At 35.6% G+C, this 18,879-nt stretch overlaps 1 pseudogene across 1 annotated transcript; it reads right to left on the bottom strand.

Annotated features, from left to right (window-relative positions):
• Nucleotides 1-120: 120 nt before the first annotated feature.
• LOC308651951 (dihydrofolate reductase-like) lies at nt 121-665 on the bottom strand (annotated as a pseudogene). The gene has a single exon. The product of its transcript is annotated as a dihydrofolate reductase-like (transcript).
• Nucleotides 666-18,879: the final 18,214 nt, after the last annotated feature.

Below are 18,879 nucleotides of genomic sequence, written 5' to 3'. Positions count from 1 at the left end.
AATATTATTAGTATATATAGTATATATATTATTATTTTTAAGTATTTTTATTCTAATATAAAATATATAATTTTTTTAGAGGGAGAGATAACCTGAAATAAATCAGAAAACATCTTCACATTAATCAATCTTTTCATGAACTTCAAATTTGTACTTAATGCCTTTCTCCTCCTGTACCCCAGAAAGAACACCTGGGTATTCTGGAAGAATTTTATATTTCTCCAAATCAATTTCTGAAAAAAAAAAAAGGTGTTACTTTCAAATTCCTGCATGATCCTTATCATAAACAGTTTAATATGGCCTGGTTGAATCATGGCTTCCTTATAAAGAGAACTGCCTCCTACTATCCAAACTATGTCTATTTTACTTGCTAAGTCTGGCTCCTCAGTAAGTTTTAAGGCATTATTCAGACTTTTGGCAAAAAAATGAGATCCTAAGTAAGTTCTTGGGGTTCTCTATTGAGAACTTTATTAATTCTGTCTTCAAAAGTCTATTCTTCTCAGGAATACAGAACCAGGTCTTTTGGTAGGTAGATTCTGTTTACCTTCTACTGAAGAGTTTGTGGTCATTTTTCAGAAATACTTGAATTCATTTCTGAGCCAGGGCCAGGGCAGGTCCCAGTTCTTGCTAATGCCCATGTTCTGCGACATGGTGACAATGCAGTTTAGGGGACAATTGCTCCCAGATCACCTGCTATACCTGGATTCGACTTCTAATTATTATTTTTAAAAGGGTTCACAATTTGCCTTTCATCTCTGAGGAGATGTTGAACTTGGATTCTTGAGCAGTGCTAGAACACTTAAGATTTCAGGGACAATTGGAAATGAATGGAATGCATTTTGCTTTGTGGGATGGACAGGAGGCTTTGGGGGTCAGACATAGAATGTCACAGGTTTTATTTGGAATAGCACCTAGTTGCCCTGGCCCTAGTTGCCTAAGCCTTCATCCCTTGAAAAATCTTGTCAGTTGCAGCTCACATGGCTGCAACTCCTGGTCAACCCACCCTTTGCAAAAGACTGAGAGAGAAAGAAATAAAGGAACTACAATAAAACTATCCAATGATCTAGCCTGGAGAATGGTCTATGTGCTATTGAGAAGATTATTCTGTAGTTGTTGTGTGGATAATTCTATGGATGTTTAAGGTCTAGGCTGAAATTTACATCTGCTGGTAGTTTTCTGATTGGATGATCTGAACATTGATAAATGGGGGTTTTTAAAGTCCTCAAAAATCATTGCGCAGGAGCCTCTGTGTATTTAGGTCTGTTAATATTTGCTTTACATATTTAGGTGCTCTAACTTGGGATAACATTTTTAGAATTATTATTTCCTCTTAGGGAATTGATCCCTGTAGTAAGGTATAATGAGTTATTTATCTTTTTTATTACTTTTGATTTAAATTTTATCTTAACTAATATAAATATGGCTATTCCTGCTTTCTTATGAATTCCATCCACTAAACTATTTTATTTCACTTTCATTTTCAGTTTATGGGTATCCTTAGAGGTGAAATAAATTTTAGTAAGCAACATATATTTGGGTCTTTTAAAAAATATACTCAGTCACTGTACATTTTTAATGGTTAGTTTAATTTATCACTTTTAATGTAATTATCAATTGATAATAGGTCTTACTATAGTCATTTTCTAAACTGTTTCTACTTTTGCACTCTTCCTTAGTAATTAAATTATTTACTCAACTAGTGTATTGTGATTTCATCCTCATTATTTTTGCTTGTCTATTATATATTCAAGCTTTGTGGTTAACCCAAGGTTTACAAAAAACATCTTTTGATTATAACAAGCTGTTTTGAAATGATAGTAATGTAACTTTCTATAAGGACAAAAGAGATACCTTAAAGAGAGGGAAAATATGTTTTTGAAAAAAAAACTACACTTGTACTCCATTCCTCCTCATATTTTATTTTCTGATGTCTCATTTTTGCATTTTTACATATTGCCTATCTCTTAACATATTTAGTTCATTATTTTTCATTTTTAAAAATTTTATTTTATTTTTGTATTGATTTTTTTAAAAAATAAATGACAGTGGAATGCATTACAATTCTTATTACAAATACACAGCACAATTTTTCATATTTTTGGTTGTATATAAAGTATGTTGACACCAGTTTGTGTCTTCATATATGTACTTTGGAAAATGATGTCTATCACATTCCACCATCCTTGCTAACCCCTGCCCCCTCCCTTTCCCACCCACCCCTCTGCCCTATCTAGAATTCATGTATTCCTCCCATGCTTCCCCTCCCTAACCCACCATAAATCAGCCTCTTTATTTCAGAGAAAACATTCTACATTTGTTTTTTGGGGGGGATTAGTTAATTCATTAGCATTATCTTCTCCAACTCCATCCATTTACCTGCAAATACCATGATTTTATTCTCTTTTATTGCTGAGTAATATTCCATTGTGTATATATGCCACTTTTTTTTTTATCCATTCATTAATCCACTGAAGGGCATCTAGGTTGGCTCCACAATTTAGCTATTGTGAATTGTGCTGATATAAACATTGATGTGGCTGTGTTACTGTAGTATGCTGTTTTTAAGTCTTTCGGGTATAGACCAAGGAGAGAGATACCTGGGTCAAACATTACATAAAATATTTCTAATATTGGAGTATTCTGAATTTTTCTCTGAAGTTACTATTATCAATTAATTTTATACCTTATGATTTTTTTATTATTCATAAATGTCTTCTTTGAGTTTGAAGAACTTTCATTAGCATTCTTATAGGATAAGTTTACTGGATGTACATTCTCTCAGCTCTTGTTTATCTAGGAATATTTTTTTTCTCTTTTTTATTTCTAAATGACAACTTTGCTGGGTACAGTGTTATTGGTTTTTATTCTTTTTTTTAAAATTTTTAGTTGTAGTTGGACACAATACCTTTATTTTATTTACTTTATGTGGTGCTGAGGATCTAACCCAGGGCCTCTCATGCACAAACTCTACCACTGAGTCACAGCCCTTGTCCCTATTGGTTTTTATTCTATTTTATTTTTGCCTTCAGTACTATGAAAATATCAAACTACTCTCTCATGAGCTATAAGGTTTCTGTTGCAAAGTCTGCTACAAGTAAACTGGGACAATCTTAATAAGTATTTGCTTATTTCTTCTTGGTGCCTGGGGAATTTTTTCATTTTCTTTCACTTTTGTGTCTTTGACCATAACATATCTTGGAAAGATACATTGAAATAAATTGACAGGTGGCCTTTGACTTTTGATACTTGGCTATTCACAAACTTCTCTAGGGTTAGAAAATTAGAAAATTGTGTCTTATTTTCTCCTTTTTTTTTTTTTTTCTTTTCCTACATCTTTGACATTCTCAAATTCTTTAACCCTATAACCCAAATGTTTGGTCTTTGAATGCTGTTTTGAAGTTCCTGTAAGCTTTCTTCATTCTATTTCATTTTTGTTCACTTTTATCTTTTCTGTGTCTCTTCAAAAATCTGGTTTTTGAGGTTATAATGCATTCTCTGTTGGATGTTTTTTGGTTATTGATTTTTTCTCTCATATTTAAAATTTCACTTAGTGTGTTCTTCAGCATTTCTGTTTGATTTTTTTTTTCAATTGCTTCCATCTTTGTTCTTTCCCCATTAGAGTTCTAAATTTTTTATCCACATTCTGTTGAAGCATCTTGAGTTTCCTGAAAACATCTATTTTGAATTCTCTCATAGTTTATCCATATTGATTACCCAATGGTTGGTTTCTGGCACTTTGTTGTGATTGTTAGGTGAAATCATGGCTCCTCAAAAGGTTTTGCTACATATTGGGATGGGATAACATCATGCTTTGGAGTTTTTAGACCAGTGTTCATAATCTGGCTTTGTTTGCAACTGTCTATAAAATTCTCAAAAGGCTTCCCTGACCCTATATGGGCTTTCTCTGAGACCATAGTAACATCTACTCTTTCAGCACTACATGATGACCAAAATGCATGTTTACTGTGAGTCCTCTGTTGTATTTTCTCTGAGCATTAAAAGCTGATTACATTCAATTTGTCCCAAATCCACAGTTGATGTGTTATTCAGCATAAACTAAGAAATAACTTCAGAGTAGCCCACCCCCAACATTCCTCTACTTGGGCCCAGTGTGCGCCCATATACTTGTCTAGCACGTGGTCAATGTACTGAGAGATCCTTCTTGGATTTTGCAGAATCATCATGGAGAAAGAAGTCCCCAGTTCCCATATTGCACCTATGACCACAAATAGGATCACAATTTATTGCAATGCTGAGTCACACTCTGAACCCACAGTTTGCCAAGTTCAATATCTTGTGTGAGACAAAGACCTATACTTCTATGGTCTGCCTCCTGCTGAAGAGAACTCATGGCTCAAGTTCACTGCATCCAGTACAGATGGTGCTTGCTGGAATAGAAGACCATTAGACTATAGCCATGTGTCTCTACTGTGTATCTCCCTGGCCCCAGAAATGTTTCAGACCTGGTTTTCATTCTTGGCATTAGTGCAAGAATGGAAATCTTTAGGATCTGTCACATATTAGGTTTCACCACTTGGCACTTTGTTCCATGTAAGTCTTGTGTTTATGCTGTGTCCTACCCGAAGCAAACAGACTTGCTAAATGTTATGCTATCCAAGGTTAGGATAGAGCTGTTGAAGGCAGTATGTTAATTACCAAGGCTGATGTAACCTGGGTTACCACTGCTTCAAAGCCATAAAGACCTACTCAGTTTCTGGGGTGCACCCAGGCAAATGCCACAACTGGAGGCAATAGAGGTTGAAATGTATGTCTATCTCAGGGATCACATTTATACTTGGTACCTGGGCTAATCTAGAGGCTTCATCTGTAAGAACTGGCTTTGGGATAGCTACCTGCACCAGGTTAGGTGAAACAGTACATTCATGGGCTGCCAGATGATGCTAAGAGTATAATGCCTTAGTCTCATAGTTAAAGCCCCTGTATAGTCTTGGGAAGGGGAATATGATCCAATCCCACACAAGGCTGGCAATGATATGAGCCAAAACTCAAGCACAACTCACTATAAATAAGTTTCTTTCTCATGCTTGGGTAGATCTGGAGTTTCCATTTCTGAACTCTGTTTTGAGTGTAGACTTTGCTCTCTGTCTCATGTTGGGTATCAATTTACTGACCCTGATGTTGAGCTCCAACAGGAAGTCCTGGGGGGGGCTAGTTTTTGTAAGGTCCTCTCTCTGTCACTTTTGTTTGGGTGAGTAGGGGTAGAATATTCATTTAGCCAGCAGGCTAAAGTAGTTCTAACAGAACTGGTCTGGGGACATGGGTTGCAACACTCTTTCTACCTCTGGGTTTCACCATGGTAGCCCTGGTTTTTAAGTCTATGACCTGAAATTAATTCATTCATTCTCCCTTCCTCAAGTTTGAGGTACCTGGTTGGGGTTGCAGCTTAGCAGCTGACAGTTTTTGTCCCACATGTGGGAGGTCCTTGGTTTGATCCTTAATATTCCAAAAACCAACCAACCAATAAAAATCAAAAACAACAACAAAAAATTTCAAAGTAGAAGGAATCACTCTTCAGACTCTTTGCAGTTAGGGTAAACTTCTGCCTTCTTCGATGTGTCTTTCTTATTATTATATTAAAACTGGCACTATGGTTCTTTTACTGGCTTCCTTCAAATTTGTGAAGGTGGTTTGGTACATGAAGTGATTCAAATTTGTATCTCTGTGGGGAGTTGTCTTCTATAGGATATTATTCAGCTCCCACAGTGCTCTACCTCCAAATAGCTTTTAGTTTCTTAAAAATTAATCATGGTTAACTAAATACTAAAAATTTGTTTTTGTAAAATATCCCAATAAAAATACCTCTTGTCTTTGAGAATAACGATTTTTAATCTTGATTGAATAAGTTGAAAATACTTATAGAATTTAAATGAATATTTTAGATTACACAGCTTCAATTTATTTAAAACAAAACCAGAGTATAGGACCAATTAGACCTTTTTAAAAGTGACTTTGTTACCACACTATTGGTAGGAAGGAATCAGGCTCCTTTGATTCTGGCCCTGAGGATGATAGAGTAGTTAGGTCTCCAAACTCTTTTTCTGAGAGTGAAGGGCTTCTATGGGAAAGGAAGGCAACAGAGAAGGTGCTGGCTATGGGGTCCTCATCAGTGTCAAAGAGGGTGTGTGCCTTACCACAATGGATTTGGACCTCCTGTGCTTAGTTACTAAGGAAAAGTGTCACAAAAACTATCTTGAGTTCTGTGAAGCTAAAGGTAGATTTTCTTGTAAATGGTCTTAGAATATACGATGACCTTGAGAATGGAAGACAAGAGTTTATATTGGTAGAACAGAGCTAGAGACAGACCATGGGTGTAAGATGCCATCAAGAGGGTTTAATACGGATTTTGAATTATTTACATTTGCTTACAATTTTTAAAGAAAACAATATAGCAAATTTCTTAATAAACTTACCATGTTTACAATCATTGCTAGTAGCAGGCAAATAATACTTCTTAAGTGGTGAACTTTGCTAAGGATTTTGAATTTTATCCTAAAGTGAATAGAAAGGCATACTTGTATATTAACTAGGTTCACTAACTGATAAGATCTGTAACTGATAGAGTGAAGAATGACTTTTGCCATGAAAATGTAAGTTGTGGGGGTTGATTATTGCAGATGGTGGTAGCATTGATTAGTGAATGGCAAAAAGGTAAAGGAAGCCAGGACAACTATCATACATCTATATTTTTAGAAAGCCCTAAATTATAGGTCACTGAAATGAAAATACAAAGCCTGATTACAGACATTCACTCTACAAAACCTAGTGTAAACTGATAACAATCACATCTATTAGTAATAGCTCCCAGTTGTAACAATGAGTAATGACAAAAACAGAGTATAATAGTTGTTCATATAAATCTTCCAATATTCTTGCCTCTAGCTTTCATGTGTTTGACAAGTAGGACTTTCTGTCTTATCTAGAATATTTTTCCTAAAATATTTTTGAAAATCCACAGAATGCATTTATTATATGACTTTTCACCAAGCAATATGATTTGGGGATTCTGGCAAGTGGTATAACTTTCTTAATATTGGTTTCACTGACATTGCACCTCACAGACATTTCAATCTTCTAAAGCTGTTGTCCATATCACTCTCCAGTATCCTCCATAATGGTGAGTTCAGAATTCATATGTCAGTGTCTATACTGCTACACATTTTTTTAACATGTAGTTAGCAGTGAAATACAATATCTGACAAGTAGTGGGGAATAAGTTTTAGTTACTTTTCAACTGGAAAGTAAGTAAAACAAACCCACTGTTTTATTCTTTTCAAGTAATGGAATAACTAAATTTCAATGTATTTTTTAATTCTAAAATCAGTAATAAAGAAAAGGTTCATTTAGGTTTACTCTTGTTCCATTGGATTTTCTAATCTTTAATACTCAGGAGTTGTAGTCAAGAAAGGATTAATTGATAAAGGAGAAATAATACAAACTATAAAATGAAATTTTAGACTTTCCCTCAGAAAGTAAGTTCATGAAATTCATCACCATTGGATGGAAACTAATTTCAGAATTGGTCAAATAAATATTTTCTGGCCCAAAGTGAATGATCTAAAATGTAATCATGAAACTAGATATGAAATTGAATTATTAATAAGTACATAATCAAAATTATAGCAATATTTTTAACTTGATAAAAATAAGGTTTATATCAAAAGAACATTAATAAAAATACTAATAAAGGGTTAAGTATAATACTTTCAATTTCAAAAGCTAGAAAACTATATTTAATACCACACTAATTTTCCAGTTAGGCCAATATTTTGTTTTTAACACACTGGGAAAAATTTCCAGAATTTAGTGTCAGAAAACATATTGAAACTCTGAAAGAATAGTTGTCACTGAGATGAAATATACTTATAAAATGCATTGGAGAAATTTCATATCAGTCAGTCAAATTTCACATCAGCATTTTGAGTGTAAATGGTCTAACTAAAATGACATTATTTCATATTTCTATTTCATATCAATGTGACAGATAAGAAATTATAAAATGAATAAAAAATAAGAGAAATGTGATGTTGGGTATATTTTAATGCTCAAATGTCTGTTTTCTATATCAGAGACATTTTTTAAAAATCTTCTGGCATAATGGACATGTTGTCCAGTTTTTTTCTTTTTTATTATCTTGTGAGGGTTCTCATTAACTTTTTAGTGTTTCAGAAATCATTAGAATGCTAAATACTAAGACAAAGATTCTTCATCATCTGTCCCTGCGTCCCATCAACAAAACAGGTTTCCTTCTGGTCACAGTCTAACAGTTGCCCAGTGCCACATTCTAAACCACCATTGGTAGCATCAGAATTTTATCTGCTACACTTCCTTCTCTGGATCCCCAGTCTCACAATTACTTTCTTTTTTAAAGTGAGCTTTTAATTCTGTCTCCAGGGGCAACGTCACCTTCAATATTTTCTTTCCTTCATGCTTCATGTATGTGAATATCAGTCCTTAACCATTTATGTAGTCTAATAAATAGATATCTACTCTTAAACACTCAAGAAGCTAACTTTTTTTTCCTTTCTCCCTACAACTAGTGTGCTAGTTTATTATGGAGCCTACACTCGTCCTCTTGGCCGCTCAGGGTACCTGCTGCACTGCTGGGGGGCAAGGGAGCCTGAAGGGCACAGGCCCCTCTCCACGCTAAGCTGGGGCACAGCCAGCAAAGCCCAGCTCCAGTGGGGAACTCAGGTTTGGTGCGAGTGAGCTGGTGGGCCTTTGGAGAGGCGCTCCCAGCTGTGGGGCCTATCTGGTCTGGGGCACCTAGCCACAGGCAGTAGGGCCAGGCCCTCACCCCAGGCTCGAGGTTGGGTGGGGTAAGACTGTGCCACCCTGCTCTCGCCCGAAGAAGCTAACATTTTGAAAAAAAAGTTTTCAGTCTTGTCTTTAGTGGTTTTAGATGTATGCTTTGCTTCTTCTGGTTCATTCTTATCATCCTGTTATACCAACTTCACTCACTCCTTGTAGTTTTCTACATTCTATGTAACCCACAACTTTCTTAGAAAATGAAACTCAGGCCACAAGAAAAAGTTCTCACCATGGGGTAGTCCTTTCTTTGTAACCACCCCAGTTACCCAGCAACTTGAACCAGCTTCTTCTGCTGTTCTTGCCCAAATAATTGGCTGTCTTCCAATTCTTCAAATCTTTAATGATGATACTTTTTTTTTTCTTTAACTTTCAACTACTACAAACTCAGAACCTTTCTATAATAGTGACTAGATTCCAGTGGAGGAGTTTGGCAAGTTTTAATTACCACAGACAAGTCACTAACCCATCTCTAGAATTGTTACTACAAGTTCTCTCTTTCCTATTTGATAACTGCATTCCCAGAGTTTATTTTATATTATTTAAAAATTGTACTTAAATTTAAATTTTATTCTTCACATTCCCAGTGAATTAAAAGCTACTCTTAACTGCTTGACATGAAAAGGAAAAACATCAGGCTATTTTATTAAAAAGTAACAAGTATTAAGATATTAATTATCCTGTCTTATTCTCATGATCATTTTTATATATTTCCTTAGTTGATCCATTAATTCTTTTCACATCTCAATTTATGTTGATTGCTTATGATATACACTTTTCTCCTGGATTTTTATTTCATCCTCACCTCTTTCTTTAAGTGACATTTGAGATGATATTTTTTCATGATCCTTGCATAATAGATAAGCAATAAGATATATTTTCATTATTTAATTATTGCTGCTACTATAAATCTAATGTTTTATTTTGAACTCAATGAATCCTTTTTTAAAACAGCTTTTATATGTGATCTTGGCCTCATTTTTTTCTCAGCTCAATGTAAAATATTTCATTGACATGTTTATTTATGTTCTTAATTTATTATTTTTATTTAATGTTAAGTCTCATGTGGCAAACATGCAATCTATGCAAATTTATTGTATAGTACTTAAAATAAGAATTTATTCTCATTTTTAATATATAAATATAAGAAGTCTCTATAATTCATCATTTTAACCTCTGATTCAACTGAAACAATCTGTTATTATTGAATTATTCCCATTAAAAGTGACTCTCAAATTTACTTTTTTAAAGGCATTGATGGGTGAAGGACTTGAATACTGTTGTTGCATCAGTACTTTATATGATTCCTGGTCACAAAATGAGCATATATTAAATAGTTGTTGTGTGTACTAATCATGAAGATTACAAAGACCCCAAAATACCAAGTAAAATTGACTTTATAGCAAGACATAGCCAGTTTTATTTGTCTCAGTTTTGCTTTGCTGAGAATGACAAGCTTTATATTTTCCTCTACCATATATAGTTGTAAAAGTAAAGAGCTTTGTCTCAAGTAAGACTAATATGATCTTAAAATATTGCATTTAGAAACATTCTTTTCTGCCTGAAATACAGCCCTTATTGAAAGTCTAAATTAAATACAAGTAGAAGGGCTTTTATAAAATTCTATTATGGCTCAAAATTGAAGTCTAATAAGAAAACCCATCACAGGACACCACTAGATGGTAATTCATGAGCTGCTGACATTTTAGGTTTTAGTCCTTAATGCATAGGAAACCAATTATTATCCAAATGACAACATATTTCTCAGACTCTTATTGTCAAAAACCACATATTCAATCACTCAGCTTTTGACTATTCTGTGGCTTTCTTTTCAACCCTATTTATTCCTGTACATCTGTGTACTTTCCAAAGTGTCATTTGTGCATATGGAACAGATAAATGATCTATTCTTGGTCTATTGTTTTAAAATAGCTACTTGTTCTGAAGGAAAAGTAAGTACTAATTTTCTTCCTAATAATATTAAGAAAACTAACCGAAAGCAGCAAAATAGTGAGTATCTAAAATGTTATTCTTAAGCCAATATCAGGTATGTCTTAAAAACATAAAAATAAAGGGTATTTTCAATCATTTGTTACAATTAATACTTAAAAGGGAAAAAAAACAATTAGCACAACAGGATATAACTTTTTCATCATGTATTCAAGGAACCTATTCATCCTTAGGTATTGAAAATTTAGATTTCTGGACTTCATCTCCATTACCTCATGAGCATCACTTTTTCTTAAATTGAGACCCAGATAATGTGTTAACAATTCTTAAATAAAAGGTTAGAATAGTTCATTATGCCATATCACTGATTTTATTTATTTCTCAGTTCATTTTTAAAATTTTGTTTTCTCTGTGAAATTTTGAGATAACATATTAGGGCAAATGAAATTCAATATTCCTGGTTTTATGCTTAGGAATATTCCAGGTGTATTTTTTTTTTACCTGATATTTTTTTCACTATGAAAACTCATAGACAGAGTTTATTGTTAAAATGTCAGAAAGGGACAAAAAGGTTAGGAAGATGTCCTGACACTTGGAGGGAACACATTTTTCAATGAGAAACTGGTGTCAGCATGATCTGTGGATCATTGTGATGAAGGAAAAACTTATATGTGTTCCTTTCTTTACATGGTTGCCTTTATTTAAACACAACACATTAGTATTTTTCTATTACTATTTAATATATATATATATATGTGTGTGTGTGTGTGTGTGTGTGTGTGTGTATATATATATATATATATATATATATATATATATATATATATAAAATCTAATACTATGCTAGTTTGAGGCGAAGCCAACCTCATGAAAAAAAGCCATAATTAAACATGGCTGAAGTAGTACCATAGTTTCCCCAAATGTCCTGTGTATTTTTTAGATATTGCTAAAAATATACATGTGTAGTTAATGTATCAGTAATGCTGTGGTACTTTAATAATTGACCTTAAAATAGAGTCAGGATTTTAAAAATGTAATGAAGTGTTTGCTAGATTAATTAGAACCCAATCAGGAAATAGCAGAGATTATATAAATATAGCATATGACAAATGGCATAGCACATGGTCTTTTAATGCACTATTAAATTGCAACTATCTTGGGTAAAAGAAATACACATAAAGACTGTCAGGAGAACTTAAAGTAATATATCATCTTCTCATAAATAATAGTTACCTGTCAACATAGAACTGTTTTGTGTGCAGTAATTCAAGTTAAAAAGTAATGCTTCAATTGCTGGCATATCTGCACTATTTCAGTATATCTGTTTTTGAATGCAGTTTCAGAATCACTTATGCCACTACTTATAACTAACAATAAAAACACATACGTTATTTAAACAGGAAAGTTTTACTAACATATAATTAAAAAAATATTAATTTGCAAAGTTTAAGTATATTCTAGTTATACACTGCATAGCTGCCTGGTAGACATATCAAAAGTTTGAATTGAACTAAAACAATATTATTTGTTTATTTTCACCCTCATTTAATAATAGATTGCTTTAAATAAACTATTAAATAAACTATCCTTTAAATACTTTAAATAAACTATTTAAAAAACTTTAAATAAACTATCCTTTCTATAAACTATTAGATATGTAGTTTCTTTACCCAATAATGTCTCCAACATATTATATCCTTGAATTGGGTTTTACAATGAATGACTAGATGATAATTATCAGTAAAATTAAAACTTTTAGAGGTTTTTACTGTATTGTTCTAGCCTGCATTATTAAAAGTCATACCAATTGCATATTTCATTGATTAATTGAAACCTGAATGTCAAAGACACAAAATAAATAGAAATTAGAAGTCTCTTGCTATAAAAAGGAAACAATTTAGGTTTATAGAAATGTGGAGTAGATTATCTTATTCAATTATTTCTGACCAACCCTAGATTTGTACCACAAGAAAGTACAAAAGATTGTCTGTATAGTATACTATTAAAGAATATATTGGTGAAGGGAGCAGCACTGTCATTAAAAAGAAATTTTAGTAATGATTCAGAAGATGACTGAAGGAAGCTAGGCAGTAAGTTCCAATTTCCTCACAACACAGAAAGGAGACATAAAAGAAAAAGCAGAATTGAAAGGTGGGTGACAAAATAAATGCTCTAAAGACTCAATTTTACAAAGTCAGAGACCTGGAGAGACTTGAAGATAGACTACCAGCATAGAAAATAAGTTCAGAGTTCCCCAACCCAGAAAATGAACCAGGGTAGGAGAGGAGAAAGGGCATCAGAGAGAGAAATAGGCAGCGAAGAAACTGTTAAGCTGGACCACTTAGAAACATTTGGAAAGGCAGGCAAAATTTAAAGTGTAACAGGATGAGCAGGGTTCTTAAAACAGAGCAAACATCTTAAAACCAAATTGTGAATAGGAACCTGAGTCAGTGGGCTACAGTCATCTTGTGGAGCCCTCAGCCTACCGGTTACTAACTTAAATCAACATGTCATCTTCTCATGCCCAGACAGATTCACATTAAATTAGAGAGACATACCCTGCACTGGGGCCTCTTAAGAATCTGGTCAAGAAGGACTTACCAGAGGGACCACTACTAGCCAAGAATCTCTGAAGCCCCTTTTCCCTCCATAAAGAAGGGAAAGGGGGTTGTGAGGACCTAGCCCAACTCAGGCTTCCAGGACCCAGGCAAAGTCAGAAATCTCTGTGAAGCATCTACTCAATTTAAATAGATACAGCAATGATGCAAGCTTTTGTCACAAGCAGAAGAAAATGGACTCATCAGGAATGTACCAGCCTGACCACTGATGTTGTGATTAGGTACCATGGGAAGCTGAAGGAATGTCCCAGGGATTTCAGGGCTATCATTGAGGGAAGCTTCCTGAATATCCATAGACAAAATGATCTGGTTCCCAGATGGTGGTAAGTTTTCAGACAAAATTGCTGCTGTAAACTTAACTGCCACTCAGCCTAAGGTGTGATCACAACTGTTGGGAGAAAGGGCATAGTTTGGATACTGGTGGGACCTTGAATCAGAAAGAGTCAACAGAGGGAATCAATGCCTGTCATTCACAACCTGGGGCAGTGAAAACTAGAACCTAGGTGAGTCTCCAGAGTCCCTTCACTACAGTCCCCAAAGAGTGGTGTCAGCCAGGGAAATACTTCCCCACCACAGAACACCTATGGAAAACCCAAAACCAGGGTTCTTGTGCTCACAGACAGCCACCAGGTTTTCACCAATACAGAAAGGAAAGGATGCTGTAGAAGGGAGCATGTACACAGTGATCCACAGCAATCACAGGGACACTTCAGAGCCTGCATCCTGAACTTCACACAATAGAAATAATCAAGCAAAAAACATTGCACCTTCCCAGGAGTTGGCTGCAAGCCCTTGAACTGAAAATCCAAACTGCTGCTGAAAAATTCATAGCAACTAGGAAATTGGCTCCTGCCCTCCTTCAACTTTGGAGGTATCTACAGCCAAAGAATGATGGACATCTGCTAAATGTTCAAACCCCAAAGAAATCCCAATCAAGATTCAAACATGATTTTCTTCACCTTCACATAGTTTATTGTAAATAGCTTTAGTGTCAACTTTGATCATATAAATAACTCTTTAACTTGAATGATAGTTGTTACCCCAGTAGCCAACATTGTACCTTCAGCCTATTTAAATATATTTAATTTAATAACTTAAAAAATTGGAATCAATCTTTCCTATCTTGGTTTTCTTAGCTATAGTTTTCATTTGTTCCCCATAATCCTCTTAATTACTTGTTCCCCTCAATTCATTCTTTTGTAGTATCTACTGCTACCTCAAATACCCACCATCCATCCATTTCTCCTTTCTACCTTTGTGTGAATTATTCATTTACATCTTTCTTCTCTCTCTCTCTCTTTCATTTGTCCAATCTTTTTTAATGCCCCCCCCTGTATCCCTCATTCAAGTTTACAGTAATTTCACTAAATCTAATAACTAATTTTCAACCTATTCCAGAACTTTATTGTAAATTTATAACTGGATTTGAAAACCCTGGAGAACACTATTAGCAATATTTTTACTTTTTATAAGGTTGAATTTGACTTCGCTCCCGGCAGAGAAGCTGAATGGGCAATCAGCAGTGGATTGTAAGTACCTGAGGCAAAGAAAGCTCAGTACACCCCGCCCTTTTTTTTTTTTTTTTTGAATATTGTCTATACAGGGAGAGTTAGTGGATTGGAATTGTTGGCGGGGCTGTAGTTTCGGGGCCGAAAATCCACTCCGTGGGAGCCGCCATTTGCTTTCTGCATGCTGTCTTGATGGCCCTGTCTACACGGTCCAGCTACCGCAGCTAGAGACTGGAACTGGGCTGCGTGCCGAACCCTGTCCTCCGAAGGCAGGTCCACGGCCTCAAGTGCCTCAGTCGCCTGTTCCCTGCTGCACCTTGGGGCATAGCCTGCTCTGGGGTCATTCGGCATCCCTCTGCGAGGGGTCAGGCGCGGCGGCAGCCGCTTGGGCCCCCTGTGGCGGCAGCCGCTTGGGCCCTCCGCGGCGGCACTGCTAAGGCCGCAGACAAGTGCGGCGCCAAAGAGCGCGGACCAGAGGTGGAGGCGAAGGCAGCAGGATTTCAGTTCTAGAAAACTGGACTGGAAACAGAAGCAGCAGTTTGTATAACCCCAAGATCTTGCTTATGCCAGGAAACTGTAAGGGTAACATGAATATCATTGAGGAGGTCTAACATGACGGCAGACGCGGAGGGATCAAGTCTCTGACCTCTTCAACTGCGAGGGCATAGGGAGCTGTAAATTATCTAAAGCCTATTTGCTCAGGATTACTAGGCAATGCTGAGCTGACGTGGAGCTAGGGCGTACACTTTGGGCCCCTCAGAAAACACACACTGAGCACGAATTTGCTGCATTTAAGCCCCGGATCGCCTGCTTCTCGTGACTCAGCACTAACGATCCTGCTGAAATAACTAGTCGGCCCACCTGATCTCACAGAGGTAAAAGCCAACTGAGCACCATAGCCAGACCCAGGGAATCAGGAGTGACGTGGGACTAGCGGAGCAGAACCACGGCTATCGCTCCCACCAGGGCTGACAACAGAGGTCCCTTGCACCAGCTACCAGGGGAGTTGCTACCTAAGGGCAAACAAATTTGCTGGGGGTCCTCAGCCCCAAGCCCTACAAACTTAGGGTCTGAGGGAGGCAAACGGAAAGGGTGTGCCCAGGCATCCGTGAAAACAGGGCTCCCAGGAGCAGCAGACCCGGCGTGTAGCCAGTAATGTGGTAAGCGTCACAGGTGAGTGGGGCCTGGATTGAGGAACCACAAGAGAAGGACCTAGACACTCAGGACTGGAGACTCGCACAGTCTGGGAAGAAGAGCTGAGGCACAGTGATTGGTTCCCACCTATCACGAGGAGAAGCCTGGCCCAGTGGGCATAGCTCCACCTACTGGAAGAAAAGTTAATTGAGCTCTATGACTGCATTTATTATTATTACTATTTTTTTTAACGATTATTATTAGTATTTTTTTTTATTCTCACTTTTTGTAGTTGATGTTGTTGTTGTTCTTTAACTTTCTTATTAATGGTTTCAATTTTTTTAATTCTTTTTATTCTATTATTATTATTATTTTTTAAACTCCAATTTCCATTTTTCTATTATCATTATAATTTTTTTGTTTGTTTTAAAATTTTTATTTTTTCGTTTTTTCTTTCTTTCTTTTCACTTTCTTTTCTTTTGTCTTTTCATTTCTTTTCAATTTTCTTATTCCCCCTCTCTTGAATTCCACCTGCCTACACTCACTCTATTTAGTCACTTCTTCCCTTCCCTTCTAATACCTCTCCTCCCAAGCATCAAATAAATTTATAAGAGTAAACAGTAACTCAGCAGTCAAACAGAACAAGAAGTATCATGAGCATAAAAAAGCAAGGAAGAAAAGGAGTACAAACAATGAAAGACAGCCTAAATATTCAGGAGGACCTGGAGTCATCAGAAAAATGGCCATATAAAGAACTCAAGGAACACCTTAGACAGATGGAAAGGAACCTTAAAGAGCACATTGAAAAGGAATTACATAAAAAGATAAAAGAAGAAGTTAAGCATCTTTATCAGGAGATAGAGATTATAAAAAAAAATCAAACAATAATTCTAGAAATGAAGAAAACGATAAACCAAATTAAAAACTCTATCGAGAGTATCACTAACAGAGTGGAGCAAGTAGAAGCCAGAACGTCAGATAATGAAGACAAAATATATCATCTTAAAAAGAGTCTAGCCAACTCAGATAGACTGGTAAAAAATCACAAGAAAAACATCCAAGAGATTTGGGATAATTTAAAAAAATCAAACTTACGAGTCATCGGGATAGAGGAAGGCACAGAGATACATGCCAAGGGAATGAGTAACGTGCTGAAGGAAATAATTACAGAAAACTTCCCAGAAATAAAAAAGGAAACAGACATACAAATTGTAGATGCATACAGGACACCGAGCACACAAAATCACAGTAGACCAATGCCAAGACACATTGTTATGAAGCTATCCAATATGCAGAACAAAGAGATAATATTAAAAGCTACAAGAGAAAAGAGGCAGATTACATTTAGTGGTAAACCAATAAGGTTGACAACCGATTTTTCATCATAGACGCTGAAAGCAAGAAGATCCTGGAACAACGTATTTCAAACACTGAAAGACAATGGATGCCAACCAAGAATTCTGTATCCAGCAAAATTAAGCTTCAGATACGACAATGAAATAAAAATCTTTCATGACAAACAAAAGCTAAAAGAATTTTTAGCCAGAAAACCAGCATTGCAAGGCGTCTTGAGCAAAACTCTACACGAGGAAGAAATGGAAAACGATAACCAAAACCATCAGCGGGAAGTGCCTCAGTAAAGACAGAGGATGGGGGGAAAGCCAATCATGGAGAAACAATCTAAATTAGGGGGAAAAAAAGAGATAAATAATCAAACATGGCAGGAAGTACAAACCATATATCAATAGTAACTCTAAACGTTAATGGCTTAAACTCTCCAATAAAGTGACATAGGCTGGTAACATGGATTAAAAAAACAAATCCAACAATATGCTGCCTCCAGGAGACACATCTGATTGGAAAAGACATACACAGGCTCAAGGTAAAAGGTTGGGAAAAAATATACCACGCTCACGCTCCTCGTAAGCAAGCAGGGGTGGCCATTCTCATATCGAATAAAATCGACTTCAAGACTAAGTTAATCAAAAGGGATAAGGAAGGACATTATATACTGTTAAAAGGAACCATTGACCAACAAGACATAACAATTATCAATATTTATGCACCAAATAATGGCGCTGCGACGTTCATAAAACAAACTCTCCTCAAGTACAAGAATCGAATAGACCACAACACAATAATCATGGGTGACTTCAACACACCTCTCTCACCATTGGACAGATCCTCCAAACAAAAGTTGAATAAAGAAACTATTGACCTCAATATCACAATCAATAAACTAGACTTAACTGACATATATAGAATATATCAACCATCATCAAGTGGATATACTTTTTTCTCAGCAGCTCATGGAACCTTCTCAAATATAGATCATATATTATGCCATAGGGCAATCCTCAGTTAATATAAAGGGGATGAGATAATACCATGCACTTTATCAGATCATAATGGAATGAAACTGGAAATCAATGATAAAAGAAGGAAGGAAAAATCCTACATCACATGGACAATGAACAATACGTTACTGAATGATCAATGGGTTACAGAAGACATAAAGGAGGAAATCAAAAAATTCTTAGAGATAAATGAAAATACAGACACAACATATCGGAATCTATGGGACACAATGAAAGCAGTTTTGAGAGGGAAATTCATCGCCTGGAGATCATTCCTCAAAAAAAGGAAAAACCAACAAATAAATGAGCTCACACTTCATCTCAAAGCCCTAGAAAAGGAAGAGCAAAACAATAGCAAATGTAGCAGAAGGCAAGAATTAATTAAAATCAGAGCAGAAATCAATGAAATTGAAACAAAAGAAACTATTGAAAAAATTAACAAAACAAAAAGTTGGTTCTTTGAAAAAATAAATAAGATCGACAGAC

This window comes from Spermophilus citellus (genome assembly GCF_964194105.1).
Source record: "Spermophilus citellus genome assembly, chromosome: 1".
NCBI lineage: Eukaryota > Metazoa > Chordata > Mammalia > Rodentia > Sciuridae > Spermophilus > Spermophilus citellus.
This window is presented reverse-complemented; position numbering and strand designations above follow the sequence as displayed.